Source organism: Polistes fuscatus, unplaced genomic scaffold, assembly GCF_010416935.1.
Source record: "Polistes fuscatus isolate 324 unplaced genomic scaffold, CU_Pfus_HIC Scaffold7, whole genome shotgun sequence".
In the NCBI taxonomy this organism is placed as follows: Eukaryota; Metazoa; Arthropoda; class Insecta; order Hymenoptera; family Vespidae; genus Polistes; species Polistes fuscatus.
The window spans coordinates 2,766,883-2,787,246 of NW_025113151.1; the positions used below are offsets into that span (position 1 = coordinate 2,766,883).

Sequence of the window (20,364 nt, forward strand, 5' to 3'; positions counted from 1 at the left end):
ATCAAGCTTTGTTCGTTACTACTAAAGTAATCGAATACTTTTAGAATTTTCTATCGATGAAGTTATCTAACACTCGTGTATCTTTGAATAAAATACAAATAGTAAGAAATAAACGAAGGGAGAGGGGGGAGGGGGAGAAAAAGTGGAATGTGTAAAGTAGAGGCTTATTATCGTACTCTCAAAGTAATCCTTTTTGTTCGTAAGTACGTTACATTAGCAGGCATCGTTTTAAAAGCTTTATACCTTCACGGTCACTCGCGTCGTGTATAAAAGGTGAATCTCAACGAACAGGTGCGTTTTCCATAAAAATATGTAAATTCTAAACGCTCGGAGCTAAACCGGTGCTTGGGATCTTTTGTTTACACTGTACGAAGTATCTTACGCTTCCTACTAACTTTTATTACAAGACGGATCAAACGGTATTTGGATGAGTAGTGATATTGGCTAATAAAAAAATATAAAGATAGTTAAATGTAAATTATAAAAAATAATTAAAATAATGAATAAAAGTGATCAAAGGGGTCAGGGTTTTAAACCTATTGGTATTTTGGTATTGATTAACAATAGAATATAAAGATAGTTAAATAAATAGAAAAATATTGAAGAACAGTAAAAGTGAATAAATAAAGGGGTCAAGAATTTAAATCCAAATTTTAAAACAATGAAATTAATTTGTATACCAAGACAAATGAAATAGTAAAATAGTGATGTATTTTATTGATTGGTAATAAAAAAGATAATGATAATTAGATTAATTAAAAGTAGATAAGTGAACAAAAGAATAGAAGTGAAGAGTTCAAATGGGGTTAACAATTTTAAACCTAAATTTAAAGATATAAGAAGGTTAACATATTTTCATCCTCTTGTAACTAAACCCGAAAAGGGATACTGGTTACGCGTGTTTCTCTGTTTGTTGTAGTCCATGTTTTACGTGGAACCATGCGGAGCACGATAGGGGTCCTCAGGCCCCACATCACGTTCAAAGGTTCCGAAACTGGATCCCTGCCACACGACAGGTTCCCTTCTTCTTATTCTATATCCGATCCTCTATCTTCTTTATTCTTTTAATTTTTTTTCTTCCTAATACGTTTCTATTGGTTTGAAACTTCATTTCTCTTCTAATGTATTCTAATGCGGGATTAATTAATAGTCGCTTGGGTCTAGATTTGATAATCCTGATCTACGGACGTTATAGGATATCATACGTTAGGTTATTAGTTTTATTTTATTTTTGACTTTTGGTGAAATTTTTGATTAAATATTTCATATTACTTGAACATTATGATATAAAATAATGTTGGTATAGGTTAACCGTTAGCAACATGGATTCCATGTGTATTAGCATCGATCGTTTATCATTTAATATAAAATATTTAAAGTATAGAATTAATATTATTAACAAATTCTTTATAAAATTTCTATAAATATTTTTCATAACATATTACACATTATTTGAACATTATGATATAAAATAATGTTGGTATAGGTTAACCGTTAGCAACATGGATTCCATGTGTATTAGCATCGATCGTTTATCATTTAATATAAAATATTAAAAATTTAGAATTAATATTATTAACAAATCCTTTAAAATTTCTATAAATATTTTTCATAACATATTACACATTATTTGAACATTATGATATAAAATAATGTTGGTATAAGTTAACCGTTAGCAACATGGATTCCATGTGTATTAGCATCGTTCGCTTATCATTTAATATAAAATATTTACAATTTGGAATTAAAATTATTAACAAATCTTTATTTTAGAAATCTGAAAAATATTTTTGATTAAATATTTCATATTATTTGAACATTATGATATAAAATAATGTCGGTATAGGTTAACCGTTAGCAACGTGGATCCCATGTGTATTAGCATCGATCGTGTTGAGAATCAAGAGAAGACGAAAGAGAGAAAAAGATGGTTTCTCCTCGACTACCGATTGTAAAACGTTCCGCACTAGAGGAAAATAAATAAAGGCTGTAAAAGCAATGCGAGACGTTGCTGGTCCACCCGTTCCTCTCCCTCTTCCCTTTCCCTACCCTTTACCACCCTTTTCCCTTTCTATTTCTTTTCTGCTGCCTTTCTTCTTTCCATCCAACCGGCTTCCATTTTCTTTCCAGTCTTTTTGTCTCTTTCTCTCTCTTTCTCTCTTATTTTCTCTCTTTCTATTTCTCTTTCTTTCTATCTTTCTTTCTGTTTCTCTCGTCAACTCCCAAGAAACCGCACGCGAAGAGAATGGAATTTCATCGTGTATTTACTTTTCCCTGTATTTTCCTTCGATATTAACACGTCGACAAACAGTCGTCATTAATTTTATTTCTACTTGTTTGCCGAAAGCTTTTCGTTCGAAAAGTAGTACCAAAAGTGTACAACATCGAACATAATATAACTCTTTCCAACGTTATCGAAATATGATCTTCGAAGAACCCTAATCGATATTCTTTTTTTATTCTTTCTACCAGGAATTAATAAAGAAAAAGTAATTCGAATTGATGTAATCGTTAAAACGTGAAAAAAAAATAAATAATCCAAAAAAAAGTAACTATTCCTCTTTACTTAAAAATTAGCAAAAAAAAAAATAAAGAAAGAAAAGAAAGTAAAATAAAATTAAATCGTTAATTAAATCAACAATCGAAATAAACGTCGAATTAACTTGAAAAATAGAAAATTTCGATAAAAACAAAACGAAACGTGGATACGTTAACAAAAGAATAGTATTATAATTTGAAAATAAATACAAATAAACGGTGCAAAAAAAAAAGGAATCCACGTTAAACAGTACAAATTAGTCAAAAACGATTAATAGATTAATAAAAAAAATAAAAAACAAAACGGGGGAGGAAGGGGGGGTAATGAAGCAGATTTACCGTTTCAGTTTAAAATCTTGTTTGCCGTGTCCTTTGAATTCAAACGTAAAAAAATAAAAACGATTGGTCAGAGATAAAAAAAAAAGACAAAGACAGAGATAAATAGAGAGAAAGAGGAATGGGATAGAAAAGAATTGGTAAAAAATTGTATGAAAAAATTAAACAAAGGAGAGAAAAAGAGTGTGAGAGAAAGAGAGAGAGAGAGAGAGAGAGAGAAAATGATCATTACATATCACATGAAGGTTTCGAACAGATCGCAGACGCGATTATTCGAACGCTCGTTGACGCGTCGATCGCGAGTAAACACTAATTGCCGGCTGGCACGAGCTTGACAATCGGCGATAATTAATCCAGATTTCGGCGTCGACCTTGCGTCCATGACGATCAATGGGTGCTTCCAACTCCCATGAATTCGATTTGGTCCTATACTCTATTACAAACATCCATACAAACATGTATACGCATATATGAACACACACACACACATATATATATATATAAACATACATACAGGTGTATATATATATAGAGAGAGAGAGAGTATACGTAAATAAAATACAAACATGTATATAGATGTAAACCGAATCATCGTTTCGATGATTCGACGAATAATCGCGATGAGACATTTTTCTGCGAATAGAATGGTGAATGATTAAAATACAGAGCGAATATTGTATAGAAATACTCATACTAACTTACGGGATATACAACTTTCGTATATGTGTTTGCGTGTGGCGTGTGTGTGTGTGTGTGTGTATGCTGTTTTACCATGCGATACGTTTCGACGAGAGAAATTCACTCTCCTCTCTCTCTCTCTTCCCGGTTCGCATTTCCGATTCTATAAATGAAATCCTCTTATCGAGAGTCAATATATTTCATCATTGACGCTTTATGCGAGATCTCGACCCATGAACGACCATCGTTTTGTCGCAATAAATATCGAAAAGCCACGAGAGAGACTGCGGCTACGACTGGATCAAAAAAAAAAATAAAACAGTACAAAACAAAAATAAAAATAAAATAGATAAAAATAAATAAATAAAATAGAAGAGACAGAGAGACATAGAAAGAGAGAGAAAGAAAGAAGAGAGAGAGAGATAGAGAGAGAGAGAGAGAGAATAAAAATAAAAAAATGATATGAAAAAAAAACAAAGATAGAAGAAAAAAGAAGGTGGGAGTAAATAAAAAAAAAAAGAAGAAGCAAACTATTCGTTGGATAGAATTCACTTGTGCCATTTTAAATGGGAACACGGTATGGTGGTCGTCCACGTAGTAGAAAATTCACCATACGTGACTCTTTCCAGGACGACACACGCCAATCAGGATTTTCAAATTTCACGTTCCACGGTAATTACGAGCCTGGTGCGCGTCATCTTTCTCCCCCATCGTTTTCTCTTTTTCTTTCTCTCTCTCTCTATATATATATATGCTCGTTACTTCCATCTTTTTCTAGCTGTCCATCTATTTATCTAACTCTCCATCTCTTTCTACACTTCATCTCGCTCTAATGCGTGTACGTTTACTGCACGTGACACAATTCGTTCGTTAACCGCGTGAAATAATAATTATCCCCGTGTGTAGCCCTGGGCGATCACTCGAGCTCATTCGACAGGAGGAACCATGTATGCGTTCTCTGATATTGTGTGTTGACACACACATATGTATATATATATATATAAATATGTATTTGTATATTAAACGATTATGTAGATGTACTCCTATAGAAATTCCTTGTATGCTTATATATCTATAGATTATACTTATCTATGTATTTATATCTATATGAACAGTTTACCTATACAATGTGTATCAGAAGTATTCGTATAAATAATAATAATAATAATAATAATAATAATTTAATTTACATTGAATGGATTGATTTTAGGATGTATGCTAATTAGATATTTTTTAATCATTTCGATGCGAGTACTAGAAGTTCTTTAAATATCGAGTCGTATTTTTTTTTTATCACCCTGTATATATAAATATGTATCTGTATATTAAACGTTTATGTAAGCGTGCTTCTATAGAAATTCTTTGTATGCTTATATCTGTAGATAATATTTATCTATGTATTTATATCTACATGACCAGTTTTCGCGTATACAATGTGTCTCAGAAATATTCGCAACCTCACTGTCAATTTAAAATAATCAATATTTGTTCTTGTAACACAATATTTTGAGATTCTTATACGTATAAGCATATATGTGTTAGGATTATTGATACAAATTTTATTACAAAAGAGCATAATATTATATGAAAAGTAAGATTTGATATAATTGGTAAGAAAATTGGTCTCACAAGATATGCCTGATCGTCTCGAAAGTATTTTAAGATGCAAAAAAGGGTAAGCCAATTACAACTTATAAAAATAATAATATTTCTATTGATGCAAATACTATTTTGTTATCATTTAAGAAAAATAATATTTCTATAAAAATAAAATGTTCTTCTGTCCAATCAAATTTAATATCAATTTGAAAATTTAATAATCCTAATATAAGTATTAGTGTATGAGAATATTGAAATTTTACGTTACAAATAAATATCAATTATATTTAATTATAAAAATTTGTATGTTTGTATATATAAATATGAATTTTCGTGTATACATATGAAACGTTATTGTATCACATATGTGTTATATAAACACATTTATGTACGCGTATTCGTATATATACATTCGTATGGTTATGTTTGTCTGTGTTTACGTGTATATGTAGGATATATAGAAATTTATATATGTGTACAGACAATCAACTTGAAAATTGATAAATCTTTCCTGCGGGCTGGCGTTCGTGTTAAACGCGTGAATGTCGAGATAAACGGTTGATGATCGAGGGAAATGATCGATGCGATGAATGATCGAGCCAGTGACAAGCGGTTATAAACGCGTTCTCATGATATAGTTTAAAAGCATGAAATTTTGTAGATGTAATGTTACGCTATCGTGTTTAGAGGCGCGCGCATCTTTGTATTTTATTATTATTATTATTATTATTATTATTATTATTATTTTGGTCCTCGTTAGTGTGAGTATTAATCAGGGATGCCACAAATTCTATAACGATACTTCGATATCATTGAGAAACAATATTGATCATATATCTTGTATTTATCTTCAAATAATTTTCAAACAAATATATACAATTTATTAAATAAAAAATAAAATATATTCATTTAAATATGATATTAAAAGTAAATGGATCGTATTAAATATTTTAATCATTTATCAATAATATATATATTTTACTTCTTTAATTATTGTACATACAAAATTGTTTATTAATATCGTAAAAATAATTACGCGAACAACAATTGCATGTAAGAAATCATGTATTCCATAAAACGTATTAATAAAAATACAACAGGGAAAACAAAAAATAATTACTCACGATTTTAAGGCGTGTGAAAAAAGTTTAAAAGTCATCGATAGAGTCGACATTTTAAAAATGATCGAATCTCATTGGCGGAAAATAAACGTTGTATAGTTCTAAGAGACTTGGGCGGTGCACTCCACTGATGGAGAAATGATCGTATTCGACGAACGTGTAACACTCGTAACTTCGTTTCAGAATTTCATCGACGTCGATTAACCCAGATACGCTTCAGGGCCAAGTGGAACCGCAGCCGGGAGGGTATAAAGTTTAATAGTTTATTTAGTAGTTACTTGCACCGAAACGTACTAAATAGCAATGCGCGCTTTACCACTCTGAACATATTATAATGCGTTAGAGGATGGAGGGGGTAAGGGGGAGAGGGTGTTACAACGGTGTAGAATAGGGGTGATAGGTGTTGTTACTAACGTTTCATTCCCGATGTGATAAAGTACAACTTGTACAATGATTCTTGAACAAATCATTCAAATTTAACAAACAACTTCGATGTACACCTACAAGCTGTTGCATTGTGCAATACATATGAAACAATCTTATTGAAAAGAAAGTTTGAAAAGTTTAATTAAATCGTTTCGGTGTTTTTAATGCAACACACGAGTGAGAGAGAGAGAGAGAGAGTCAAATGAATTTATTTATTTTTATATTTAAATTTGATATAATTTGTGTTTGATTTTGTACGTATACCTAAAAGATATTGCATTGTACAATACAAATGTGATAATCGCATTGGATTGTATGAAAAGTTTAGTTAAATCGTTTTGGTGTGTGTTAATGTAACAAGTATGTGCATACACGAGTGGAAGGATGTTTATTTAATTTTGTATTTTAATTTACCGTAATTTATGAATTTCTTTTTGTTTTATTTTTTATTATTTTTACACGAGTTCGATAATAATATTATGTTTATCGGGGGGTGTGTTTATAGAGTAAAGGTCGACCGTTTCTCTGAACGATAAATGTTACAAAATGAAATGGTTGGAAATTTGATACCGAAAATAATTGGAATTTGAGTGTTTAATCGTGAAAATCATGGGAAACGATGAAACTCCAACGTTTTCTACGAAATCGACCTGTTTTGATCGTTTTACTCTCTCTCTCTCTCTCTTTGGGAATAGGTGTATACATGTATATATGTATGTGTGTATCTCTTTCTCTTGAAATCGTCGGTTTCCGGGCGGATATATCACGGATACGTCGGCCTGCGATAATGTTCGATTAGCGCTATATATGATATAAATAATTTGCATTGTCCCTCTCGCGTCAGCGGTAAAGTCGACAATAATGCGTCGCGATCGTTCCCGTATTGCACCTACCTTGTGCAAAACCGCGTACATTATCCGATACTAACGGGATTTGTGAATGACACGATAAGCATTCGCGAATACAGAAGAGGAAATAATATGGATCGTTATAAACGAATATGTGTGTGTATATGTAATTTAGGATATTAATATAATAATGTTGTAATTTTAGTTTACCAACAGATTTTATGAATATTGTTTTATATTCGAGATTCTAATATTTGAATTTGACCCTATAAGAAATAATTAATTATAATGTTTTATGTAATTATGTTTATTTAGAAGATTGTAATATTAGAATTTGGTATAAATGAAGTATAAATTATATTTGTCATTTATTTTTCCCGTTATGTTGTATACATGTATACATATGTAAAAATTATGTTCAAAAAATAATACATTTGTAATTATAGTATATGTAAAAATATAATACACAATTTAAAAAACATATATGAATATTTATATATGTATCTTATAGCACGGAAAAATTTTGCATTGGTAGTAAATAAAATGTAAAAAAAAATACATAGAAGATCAAGTAAATTAGTATAATATATAAAACGAACATTGAAAAGTCTTCAGTATTTGAATTATCGTCGAATAATATATTTCTTTCGAAACTTTCCTGTATTTATTCTTTCATTCATTAAATCGTAGCGTCTATAAGTATTATAATTATATTTAATAATAATAGAATTATTATTAAATTATAATTATATTAATATTTAAATATTTTCAATTTTGAAATACACAATATCAATCATATATTAAAATTTATTAATTTAAATCGGAGGATAAGAAAATATTTAAAAAAGAAAAAAGAAAGAATTATTGATCTTCTTCAACGAATATCGTTTAAGAAAGTTCAGACAACGTCAAAATGACGAAACGGAACAACGAAAACGACAAGAACGATAAATCGGAAGTTAGCTCGGACCAATGTCAGAAATTAATGGAATCTGCCCAGTACGTGTAAGTTCTCTTTAAGCGTATTCGATGCTGTCAATGAATTCCTCGATAGTAGTTCTCTCTCATTAAATGGTTTTGTAACTGAATTCTGTTAAACCGAGAAAATGAGACAGGACGTCTCTTCTGAGTGTTTTGACATTGATCAAAATTCTAACATTATTATTATAATGATACATATTTTCATAAAACTATTGATATCAACCGTCATTTACAAAAGTTTTAAAAGATTAATTTTCTTGTTTCTAATTTGTATCAGAGGAATGTCATGTTTTTGTATTATCTATCGGTTTCCATGATCGTTGAGTTGATTAAACAAATTTTCCGTATTATCATACAGTGAAAACACGTGTTTTTTCTTTTATTTTATATCCAACTTTTTCCAAATAATTTTTATACTGTTTCGTGTTCGATATTTATTTTATTACCGATATCACGATTTTTATTGTATCAGCCTCGTTCAACTTTTTTTTTATTATTTAATCGACTATTTCAGAAAAAATTATTATATAAATAATATTTGCATGAAAAAATTTTCGGATTGAAAACAAATTTGACCAGTTTTTTGAGTAACATCTACCGATTACTTATTGTTTTAATATTTTTTGTAAACAATTGTCCAAATGTATCGAATTTTCCTTCATTTTCAAAACGCGACGGTTAAATCGAATAAACAAATGTTGCGAATGTTTTTTTTATTTTTTACTTTATGATAAGGTAAAATTTCAATTGCACGTTGAAAGTATCGAAAGATTTGATTAATATTATATTTTCGGAATTATATGGTTTTGAATCATTTTCAAAAATATGAAGACAATTTTTACCCAATCCAATATATATTTTTAAGCCTTTATTATGCATCAAAGTAGAATTGTTCATGCGGAGAGCCTTTGCCAATTTTACTCTACGTTTCAAGTACTGTTTATGTGTATATGCAGATAGATACATATATATTTCTTTTTATTCAGCCACAATCGGTCGTGTATGCGAAAAGTACATAAACGGATAGGTCCATGGAGATGGATAAAGATCTTTTCAAAGCAGAATCGTCTTTTTTTTCTTCCTTTTCTATGAGAGATAAAAATAGAGAGAAAGAGATAGTAAATGCTTTTTGGCAGAATTCCAAAATTTCTTATAACGGTGGAGGGAGAAAAATGTGCAACTCTGTATCGACTCTTTTATCGTTTGATACACGACTTTATTATTTTTTTTATTTATACGATCTATACATTTCTTTTTTTTGTGTCACCTAATTTCAAATACAAATGGTGTTACTTGTACCGTCATTCGAATTATATTTCTTTTTTTTATTGCGTCGAATAATCAATCAAAAATATTCGTCGATGATAATAAAATAATGTAATGTTCTTAATAAAATTTATTTTTCAAGTTATACAATTAAATGTGGATATATATGTAATTATCAATTTAATATTAGTTTAATATAAAACAACTCATTAAATAATAATAATAATAATAATAAAATCATATTCGTATTTATTATTGTCGTAGAAATTAAATAAAAAATAAAATCCCGTAAAACCGAATAGAAAAATACTAATACAATATTACGAAAAAACAAAAATTTGGACGGAAAATTAATGAAAAAAAAAAAAAAGAAACAAAACCAGTCTGTGATACGTAAAAAATGTTAATCACACTAACGTATTAATTTACAATAGTTTTCCTTATTAAACGATATTAGACACGGTTCTTAAGTTTCTCGAGCATTTTCGCAAATAGTTTCTAACGAGTCGCACCGTGAAAAAAAGGGGGTAAAGGTTTAATAGAGAAAAAAAAATAAAAACTATTAAAAGTCCGACTGCAATCATAAGCATAAAGAAAAACCTAAGCAAAACTATAGCATCGTATCATTAATATCGTTTCAGCTACAGTTTTATGAAGCTTATCTCGACTAAAGTCGTGGCAAACACTTCGAAAAACTCGTAATTTTTCGACCTACCGTTTTCCACCTCTTCATCCCCCCTTTCCTCCTCTCTTCTTCCTCTTTCAATTATTTCTCCTTTTTTTATTCTCTCTCTCTCTCTCTTACTCTTTCTCTTTTTCTCGTCACATGCTACGCCTGGTATGCTCGTTGTCGTTATTGCATTACAAAGCTTTTCGCGTCGCATTAACTCATAAAGCTTGCACGCTTGTAAGCATGTGTTTGTACGTACGTGTACGTGTGTGTGTATAAGTGTATACGACAAATGCGAATTTGTGTTTGTGTATAAGTTTCGTAGCAGTGTTCGGTAGCAATGTGTGTATATACACATAACCATTCAAAGCATATATCGTGACTACTAAGAGAGAAAGAGAGAGAGAGAGAGAAAGAGAGAGAGGATTGCAATCGATCGTAAAACGCGAAGTTTAAAAGTAGAACTTTTTCCTGTTCGTTTATAAGAACTACGGTACGAGCGCGGATATCTTTTATTGCAACATAATTATCTGTTCTGTCACATTTCTTTTTCAACTGGATATATTGTATGTACATATGTTAGATATGTACGTTTTGAAAACTACACCTGCTTTATATTCTGTCAGTCACTGATTTCATTCTATTTAATGTCAGGTTATACTTAAAATAGTATTTATTTGAAATGAAACTTTCTTTTTGGAAGGGTAACGAACATTTTTTTTCAAGCGAAACTAAAAGTGTGTTATCATGTGTGATTAATTTAAATAATTGAAACAATTCGTTTCGCTTCTACAATAATAGATAGTAAAATGAATAAAATTAACATATTTTATAAATAAAAATAGGAAAAAATGTTATAGAAACGTAAGCTTATAAGTATTTTATTAAAAATTCATAACGCGTACAGAATATGGTAATAAAATTTTGTAAGGAAGAAATTAAGATACTCTGTGTAATTTAATACGCGAATATGTGTTATAATTAAACTTATCCAAAATTTGAGATACATTTAACAATAATTTTGTAACAATTTCAATCTAATAATCGATATACCCACATAAATATACTTATTCATTGTCTAAATTTCCTAACAATTAAATATATTTAATTTATATTTTAATATAGATATGCATTTTTATTAGGTTTATCAAAAATTAAACATTACATTTAATAATTATTTCAATCGAAGTATTAATAATCGTCATCTAAATATTAAGAAACAAATAAAAATTTATCTTTAAAAATGTGTTAAATATTGATCAATAAAAGAAAATAACTTCTATACGTTCGTTTAATGTTTTCTTTTTTATTTATTTTGTAACACGTGTATTTATTTTTTATTTGAATGCGTAGTAATAATCCATAGGATTGAATCTATACAAAGACAGAGAGAGAAAGAGAAAAAGGGAGATAGAGAGATAGGTGAAGGAGAAGGTCAAAGTCAAACGAGGCTTGGTATCGGTTATGTTTATATCTCACAGTGAATTCTAAGAAATTCGTACTTTGTTAAATACACGTAGAAAAACATTCCCGAATAACCGGTAAAGGTAAATAAGAGGGGAGAGGTGACTCATACATACGAAACATTGTATTTCGATTTTGAACGACGTAGAGACAAGACGTAACACATTCGTTCTCCGTGTAAGAATTTATTTTAACGTAATTAAACAATATTTTAATACATATTTTGATATCTAATTAAATTTCATTTGTTTTGTAGTAATAATGCAGTAATAATCGGTGGTGCGAATGAAAATTGAAATTAGGTAAGAATATTTTTAATCAGTATTAAAGTATTTTATATTTGTTTATGGTTTCAGAAAGATTTTCACCACAATTTTATTTCTTTTTATAGTTGTAAAAAGACGTTCATCATTATCTCATTCTTCATAAGATTTTAGAAAGATTTTCACCATAGTCTTATTTTTGTTATAGTTTTAAAAAGACGTTCATTATCATTTCCTTCTTTATATGGTTTCAGAAAAATCATTGAAAATCGATCATCTCACCATTGTAACCAATAACCGTAACCAATATTGCTTACGGTGTCCATAGAATTTGTATGATGCAACGTAAGCACTGTCGGGCCAATGGTTGACGTTCGATGTATTAAAAAATTGTAACTTCTCATTTCTTTAATTAATTGTTATATAAAAATGAAATGATTTATTGAATTAATTATTTAATTACGCGTTGCAATTGTTGTTTAACTTTTATTGATTTAAATTCATTTTATTGTGGCATTAAATTCACATAAATGATTCAAAATACGTTCAATCGATTTTCATTAATTGTTCAAATGATTATTTATAAATATTGTACTTTGTTTAGTTTTAAATTAATGCTACATCTATTTTTTTCTATAGATATTAACGCAATTAGTATACTTCAGTAAAAATAACCCTATCGCGATAAAATTTAATCTTTAGAAGATAGAATGCAACGCGATATTTGTTCCTTTGTATTTTATCTTATTATTTTTTTATGTAGTTTACAAGTTTGTGGTTGCATCTTTTGAATAATTTTTTTTATTAATAATTAAAGCATTATGTATGTATAAAGATACTTTTAATAATTTTATTTTTCTAGTACAGTATAAAATCTGCAGAAGAATAAAATTAATAATCTAATAATTCGATAAAGTTACCAAAATGAAAAATTTAAGAAATTTCATTTTAATCGTGTGCGAGTCTTCTTTTTTCTTTTTTATTAATTTGTTACTTTTTTCATTTAAAGTATCAATTAAAGGTTAGCAATTAGCGTGAATATGATAAAAGAAAATAATTAGAAACTGTTTTCAATTGAATTGGTTAATTCCTTCGTTAGCGTTTCTCAATAATTATCCGATTATTATCTGTTTTATTCTTATTACTATTTTTAATTGTTTGTACTTATGAATTTTTCGTATAAGAATTGTTGCTTTCTTATTTTCTTCTAATACGATTAGCATCCTTTTTTTTCCCCATTCACTCGCACGCGAATAAAAACATATTTAAATGTCATTCACAAAATTTCCTCAAATCATATTTACTCAAATAAGTATTTCCGTTAATAAATCTCAACAATTATCGAATTATTATCATCATTATAATTACAATTTCCAATATTATACCTTGAACAACAAGATAGTAGCAACATTTACATTTAGGTGTAAAAAAATTGTATATCCATGACTTCCCTTTTAATTTCATACAATTTTCACGGTACACCATGACAAATAACATTATCATCCCTTTTCTTTCGATAAAATAACAAATGAACATGAATAAAAAGGGGAAAAGAAGATAGGAGAGAAACATACACACAATACGAATGATCAAACGTTATATTACATTCATCGTCACGATCGTTCCTCTCTTGGTTGTTCAGGTACAGGCACGTAATAACGTGGTATTGTTAGGTTGCAACGTAGCCAGGAAATGGAGGGTGTTTCGCAGAAGGGGATTGGAAGCTTGCCTAGGATGATTATCAGAGCGTCAATGACTGGACAATTGGCAACGATCGGGAATCGTTCCTACTACCATCAATAGTGAGTTAGTATTCACAGTTTATAATATCTATATGCGATATTCTTACCTAATGGTGTACTTACTATGTGCTTTCATTCGTCACACTTTTTTCTCTTTATCTTTCTTTCACCCTAAAGTCACCCCCACCCCTATATTCCTCTCCCACATGTCATCCTGTCTCCTTTTTCAGACCCTTTTGAATGATCCAAAATGAGAAAGTGAAGATGTATTCGTTCGTACACGAATTGTATAAGGAAATAGATAGAGTGTGTGAGAGAGAGAGAGAATGAATGAATGAAATGACACGCGTTCGAAACGAAAGGTTTCGAGTGTTAGTGACGACTGTCACTGCCAGGTGTCAACGTTACCGGTAACAACATCCTAACATTTCCCCCCTCCCTCCACCAACGATTCGTTCCTTTAGGGGTAAGCAAGTACTTTGATAGCCTTTATTTTCATCCCTTCTTGTATCGAAGACTTCAATAAGGTTGTGTGTGTGTGTGAGAGAGAGAGGGAAGGGGGAAGTTTGTGTGAGTGATAGTAAATATACGTGTGGCTGTTTTCATTGTCGACTAATAGCAACTTCCTACGAAGTGTACGTTCCTAGACAGCAATATCGAGTATCCTCCTTTTAGTCACAATCGATGTGCGGTTTTGTAACTATCGATAGTATCGAACGACCTAGACCAAACCTCTATCTACTTGCATACATGTTTTACTATATACAAGTAGTAGTAATGTACTAAGTATTATATAGAGTATATATAGGAATATAGGATTTTGTTGTTAGTATTTCTTCAACAGTTTAATCGATTCATTCTCGTATATTTGATTTCTTTCATTTTTATTTTGAGAAAGATAATTAATTAAATTTATTACAGGATTTTTTTAGGAAATTATTATACACTTACTTATTTGCTTTTTCGTTTTACTTTTAATCGAGCTGCGAATGAAGATTAGTAAAAGTTACGCGTGAACGTCGTCATTCGAATTGTTAATTTAATTGGAATTTTTATTAATGAATGTTTTAAAAGTACATTTATCCGGTAGTAGGATTTCGTTGCTATTACAATCCTTTGTTCAATATTTGTTCAATACTTTATTTTTATTTTTTTTTGTAAGAAATTCTATTTGTTATTAGATATAGTTGAAAATATTTAAAAATCACATTATAGTCGTTATGATTATTGTTAACCAATCTAGAATTTTAATTAAATAATGTAGTAATAAGTGTGCCTTCATTTTTATTCAGAAGAAATTATTCAACGTATCGCGAAAAGTCTTTTAATTATTATCAATTAATTTCAAATACAAAATAATTAAAAAAAAAAAAACAAAACGAAAGAAATAAATAACTTTCGTGTGAATTTGATTTAATTAAAGAATAAACTTAAAAACTTATACTAAAACAATAAAAATTGAATACTGAAAAATGTTCTCATACAATTTTATTCATATAACAATAAATATACAAACAAATGTATTACATAAAAATATTGTCAGGACCGATATTCACATTTTTCGTGAAATTTAAATTCGTACAACATGATAATCTGTTAATAAATTTTTTCTTTCCTTTTCTTTTCTTTTTTTTGTCCTTTCTTTTTTACCAACTATAAACGTACTATAACAGCGTTTTTATTAATAAACGGTACTACCAATTATATCGATAAGCGATAGAGAAAGGAAGAAAGGTAGAAAGGAAAAAAATGAAAGAGAGAGAGAGATTGAGAGAGTTAAATGAGTGGGGGATGAGGAGGGGAGGGGAATTTTCTCTTATGGAAAACGACGATGTACTCGCGTTCGTTCGTTCGTTCGTTCGTTTCACGAGCTTGAACGAACTCCAAAAGAAATGTGATAACAACGAAAACGGTGAGGTGGTAGTAGCGCAATGCAAGCGATAAATTAATAGGCAGGTAGTAGACGGATTGGCTGAATGATTGTCGAACATTTATTCGACGCATGCAACAGTTGTTCTTTTCAGGAAAACGAAAGATATTGACAGACAAATTTCGCGGAATCAAGTTTATAGAAGTCCTGCAACACAACATGACTGTATGAGTGTGTATAAGCGTGCATATCATATACGTTTACGTTAACAAAAATATTATTTTAAGTTTAACAACAAAATATTATTTTCAATTGAAATTTGGGATGAAAATTCTTAACCGAGTATGAAATTAAATTAAAACCGATACTGTTATGATACAATTAAAAAGATTGCAGATAAATATTATAAATTTTTCTAAGAATAGTGGGGGGGGGATGGAAATAATAATTATTATTCACAATATAAATATAAAAATATTGTATATAAAATTATTTCAATGAAAATATTAAATAATAAATAAAAAAGAAGTAAACGTTAAATGTGAATACGAATTTCATCGGTGGGGACGAATAATTTTGTTGTAGATAAAAATATTTAAAAAATTAAGTTAAGTAAACAAAATTTGTTCGAATATTTTCCGATGCATTTTTTAAACGATAGTCGAGATTTCTTGATCGATTTGAAAAGAGAAATGCAAGGAACGACGTGATAAGCGATATTATACGTTACCTTCCCCTTCGTTTTTCTTTCTCCCTCGTGGAAGAAGCTTTTTAAATGACGACGGTACCCAGCTGAGTCACGGTCAAAGTCAGATACAGGCATGATATCCGGCTAACTAGAGGGGTGGGTGGTAAAAAAAAAGGGGGAGAGTAGTGGTAGAAGAAGTTGAAAAGAAAAAAAAAAGGAGAAAAACACAAGCGACGACAGGAACATCCGGTTCCGGTCTTAGGGAACAGAACCGGTACTTTTAACGCACCACGCAGGGTGGTGGGTTCTTCGTTAATTAACGTTGCGTTTCCGTACTGCGTATCGTATAAAACACACGCATACACAAACACATGCATATTGTTTGAGTGAGGAGGGAGGCTAAGGGTTAAAGGTTTCTTCGTATTTTTTTTGTTCCTATTGTTTATCCAACAAAATTAAGAATAAAGGAAAAATTTCGTACGAGTACGAATCCTTATTTTTCGAGTATTAAAAATTGATCTCCAAATTAGGCAAAAATAATGAATTTTTATCTAAAATATAAAAATAAAAATTTTAAATAATTATTTCAATTAAAAAGATTAATGAGAGAATAGTATAAAATAATATTATAAAATATTGAAGTGACACGAATCTTATTTAAGAAACATATAATTATTACAATTGATCAAAAAATGGTCTTTACCATTCTGATTCGCATTATTTACTCTTTTTTTTTTAATAGTAAAATTTTTAACTCGACGATAATTATTAATTAGATATGTCGTACTATTCTTGAAATAATTTATCGAGGAAATATGAAAGAACTTTTTCCCCGACCCTGTGTATCATGACAAGCACGTGATGTACGTGCGTGAGCGTTCGCGTGATCGAATACATGCGTGTTTTAAATAACATACGATCGATTTTGCGTCACCGTGTGTGGTTACTTTGATGACAGAGAGGATTTCACACTTTTTTTTTCAATTTTTTTTTTTCGAATACCTTCGTAGCCCTTGTAAATGTTCGATCGTTCGGCAATTATATTATACCTGTTTTCTAGACTATAGTTATAAAGTTAGTCGAGTGTCGACTAACGATAGCGTGCAAAACAAAGAACAAATTTTGTTCAATCTTCTATCTGTTTCTGATCATTAATAATTATAATGATCACTAAGAGGTATCCTTATTAGGAGATATCTTTATCGTCATTAGTATAATCACTATTATTATCGTATTAATTTATTTACTTGTTTATTTTTTTTCTTTTTTTTTGTTTTCCCCCTATAAGAGTAAATTATGAACGAGAGGATGGATCGAAATGTAATAATTGGATTTAGAATTGTTTTTTATCCGTTGGAAATAAAGGAAGAAATGAAAGGAAGAGAAAACAAATACCAGGAAGAGTTGTTTTTATTGAACATAACTCGATTATGACTTGGTAGAATCTTTCGTGGATAATACGGTTTCTTTATCGTTCAGTTTTTCCGGAGTTGAGAATAGCATAATAAAAGGTGTAATAAAAGGCTTCAATTATTTCTTTCTATTTTTACAAGAAATACCGTTTTTTTAATTACTCGTTTCTCGTTGGCGGAAACTATGGAAGAAACTTAGGAGATTTTAGAGTCAAAATAATTTGTATAATTGTATGATAGAAATTAGGACAAATAAGTTAAACGTGTGGGTTCATATATTACAAATAATCTATTATATTATATTTTCTGTAAATAAATAGTTTATTGGAGAGGGATCTAAAGATATTTTAATAAATTATATCTTACGTGAATAAACTCAAGGATATTATATTATAAATGAACTGAACTCGTATGTCTATAAATAAAATAGTAATAAAACAATGCATATTATAATTAAAAACATTTAAAATCATTTAGATATTTAAAAAAAATAAAATTTATTATATTTATCTTACGCGTCCCTCTAATAATTATTTCATTTGTTTCTAAAATAAATTAATAATCGAATTTACTTTGAAATAAAACCTAAATGCGTTAATCTTAAACGAATTTCAAGACACATTGATATCTCAAAAATACATAAAACTGTATCCATCCTACGAGTCGCATAAAATGTTTTATAATTTATTAGCCCAAATGTTTAATACAACCAATGAGTAAAGAATTTTACTTTCCATAATAATTCTCATTGGTTTATTCAGTACGTATTATCATATATAATGAACACACACATTTGACAAGGATGTAGAGTCTCACCTATTCCGTTCTTAACAACTTTAAACAACGACAAAGAACACAGTTCGTCGTTCTGACCTGGCTGATCAGGTATGTTGAGATGCGAACACTTCGATATATATATAATATATACGTGTGTATATGTATGCGTGTGTATTCTCAGAGCTCGACATCGAGAAGTCGGGAAGTTTCGCTTTGATCGAGAGCCACGAAATCATGCAAACGAGGGTTCATCGTGCTCGTCCTAACGAGGATTCATTTATCTTGCCCACGGTGTATAAATGTAGATTCCAGCCGACCCAATTTATCCTCGGAGATAAACGAACAAACGCTATAAAGGCACTATCCTCATCGTTTGAGTGTGTATTTAATCGTAGAGAAACCGGTACCACTGTGAACCCTTTTTCTCTTATTCTCTCTCTCTCTCTCTCGCTCTCTCGCTTTCATTTTAACGTTTACACAGGTAACGTGTACGAACACGATGACAACTTTGTTGTGTAACGAATATTTTACAAGAGTCCTAAAAGTAGCTATTATAATTTTAAAAAGACATTTACGGTTCGTATCTCGATACGAGAAACATTCCAGGCTTGTATAACACTAGAACTATTCGTTATTTGGTATTTCTAATGATTTGAAATTTGTCACGGTCTTTAGTTTTCTTAATCTTGATAAACATGCAACCCATTTCTACAACAATTATGTTATCAATATACTTATTTTTTATTATCTTAATTATATATTTGTAATGTATACTTTTTTTACGTTTTATTAATATATTTTGTTACTTTTTAATATTGAAATTACTTACAGTTGCTATTTTTTATATTAATTTATTAATTCAGATTAAAGTTTCTCGAAGTATGAGTCGTGTGACTGTCAAATATTTACCTGCGAATAAATTAATTAAAATTGTTTTCCCTGTAATAAAAAAATTAAAATCGTGTACATTAAAATATAAGGTTCTTGAATAGAAAAATTTTATTTCAAAAAGAAAAATGAGACGAAATACATTTTAGTATAAACAATTGATCGATTTATATCCTAACATCCTAAAAAAAAAATAGAACAATTTCAGACAATGCTTATAAATACTCTTTGAAAAAATCTTGATCTAATAATTTATTCGTCCGCACATAGTTAGTTGCTTCTTTTCATTCCATCCAAAAAAAAAAAAATCCCTATCCCTTTTTTCCCCAAGGTCATTCTCCTTAATTTTCTTTCTTACACGAAGAAGACATATTTTTTAAATACAACCGTACGGGGACGTTATGTAATAACGAAGGAAACTTTGTTTTCATCTAAAATTTACACGAGTTAAGAGGAGAAACGCGTTAATAACCGTACTAACGAATCAAGCGCGACGATTCCGTGCGCGTACTCGATTATATTACGAGTGATTGACATTAATCAAGTACGCTGCGATTTAATAAAACCATTTGAATTACGTTCCTCGGCCGTCCGCGTTGCAAATTGCGTGATATTCAATATTTCATTGTGTGTTATGGGGGAGGGGGAGGGGTAGAGGGACTAGAGGATAGTAGGTGAAAAGGGAGATGAGGTTGGAAAGGTGAGGAAGAGGAGGAGGAGGAGAAGGGATGAGGGATGCAACTGAAGGGGGTGAGAAGGGTAGGGGTGGGGGAGGTTGAGGTGGCGTTTAGCTGGAG

General features: G+C 29.9%; 1 protein-coding gene and 1 long non-coding RNA gene across 6 annotated transcripts in view; one reads left to right on the forward strand and one right to left on the reverse strand.

Moving 5' to 3' along the window:
- The window catches only part of LOC122524367 (teneurin-m), a 735,394-nt gene that overhangs the window by 333,783 nt on the left and 381,247 nt on the right, over positions 1–20,364 (reverse strand). The gene's annotated exons all lie outside the window — the stretch shown is intronic.
- LOC122524370 overlaps positions 1–20,364 on the forward strand; it is a 43,361-nt gene that overhangs the window by 5,870 nt on the left and 17,127 nt on the right. Inside the window, exons 2-3 of the long non-coding RNA XR_006305524.1 lie at positions 12,184–12,229; positions 13,833–13,996. This is a non-coding gene — a long non-coding RNA (uncharacterized LOC122524370). The remainder of the gene's footprint in view (positions 1–12,183; positions 12,230–13,832; positions 13,997–20,364) is intronic.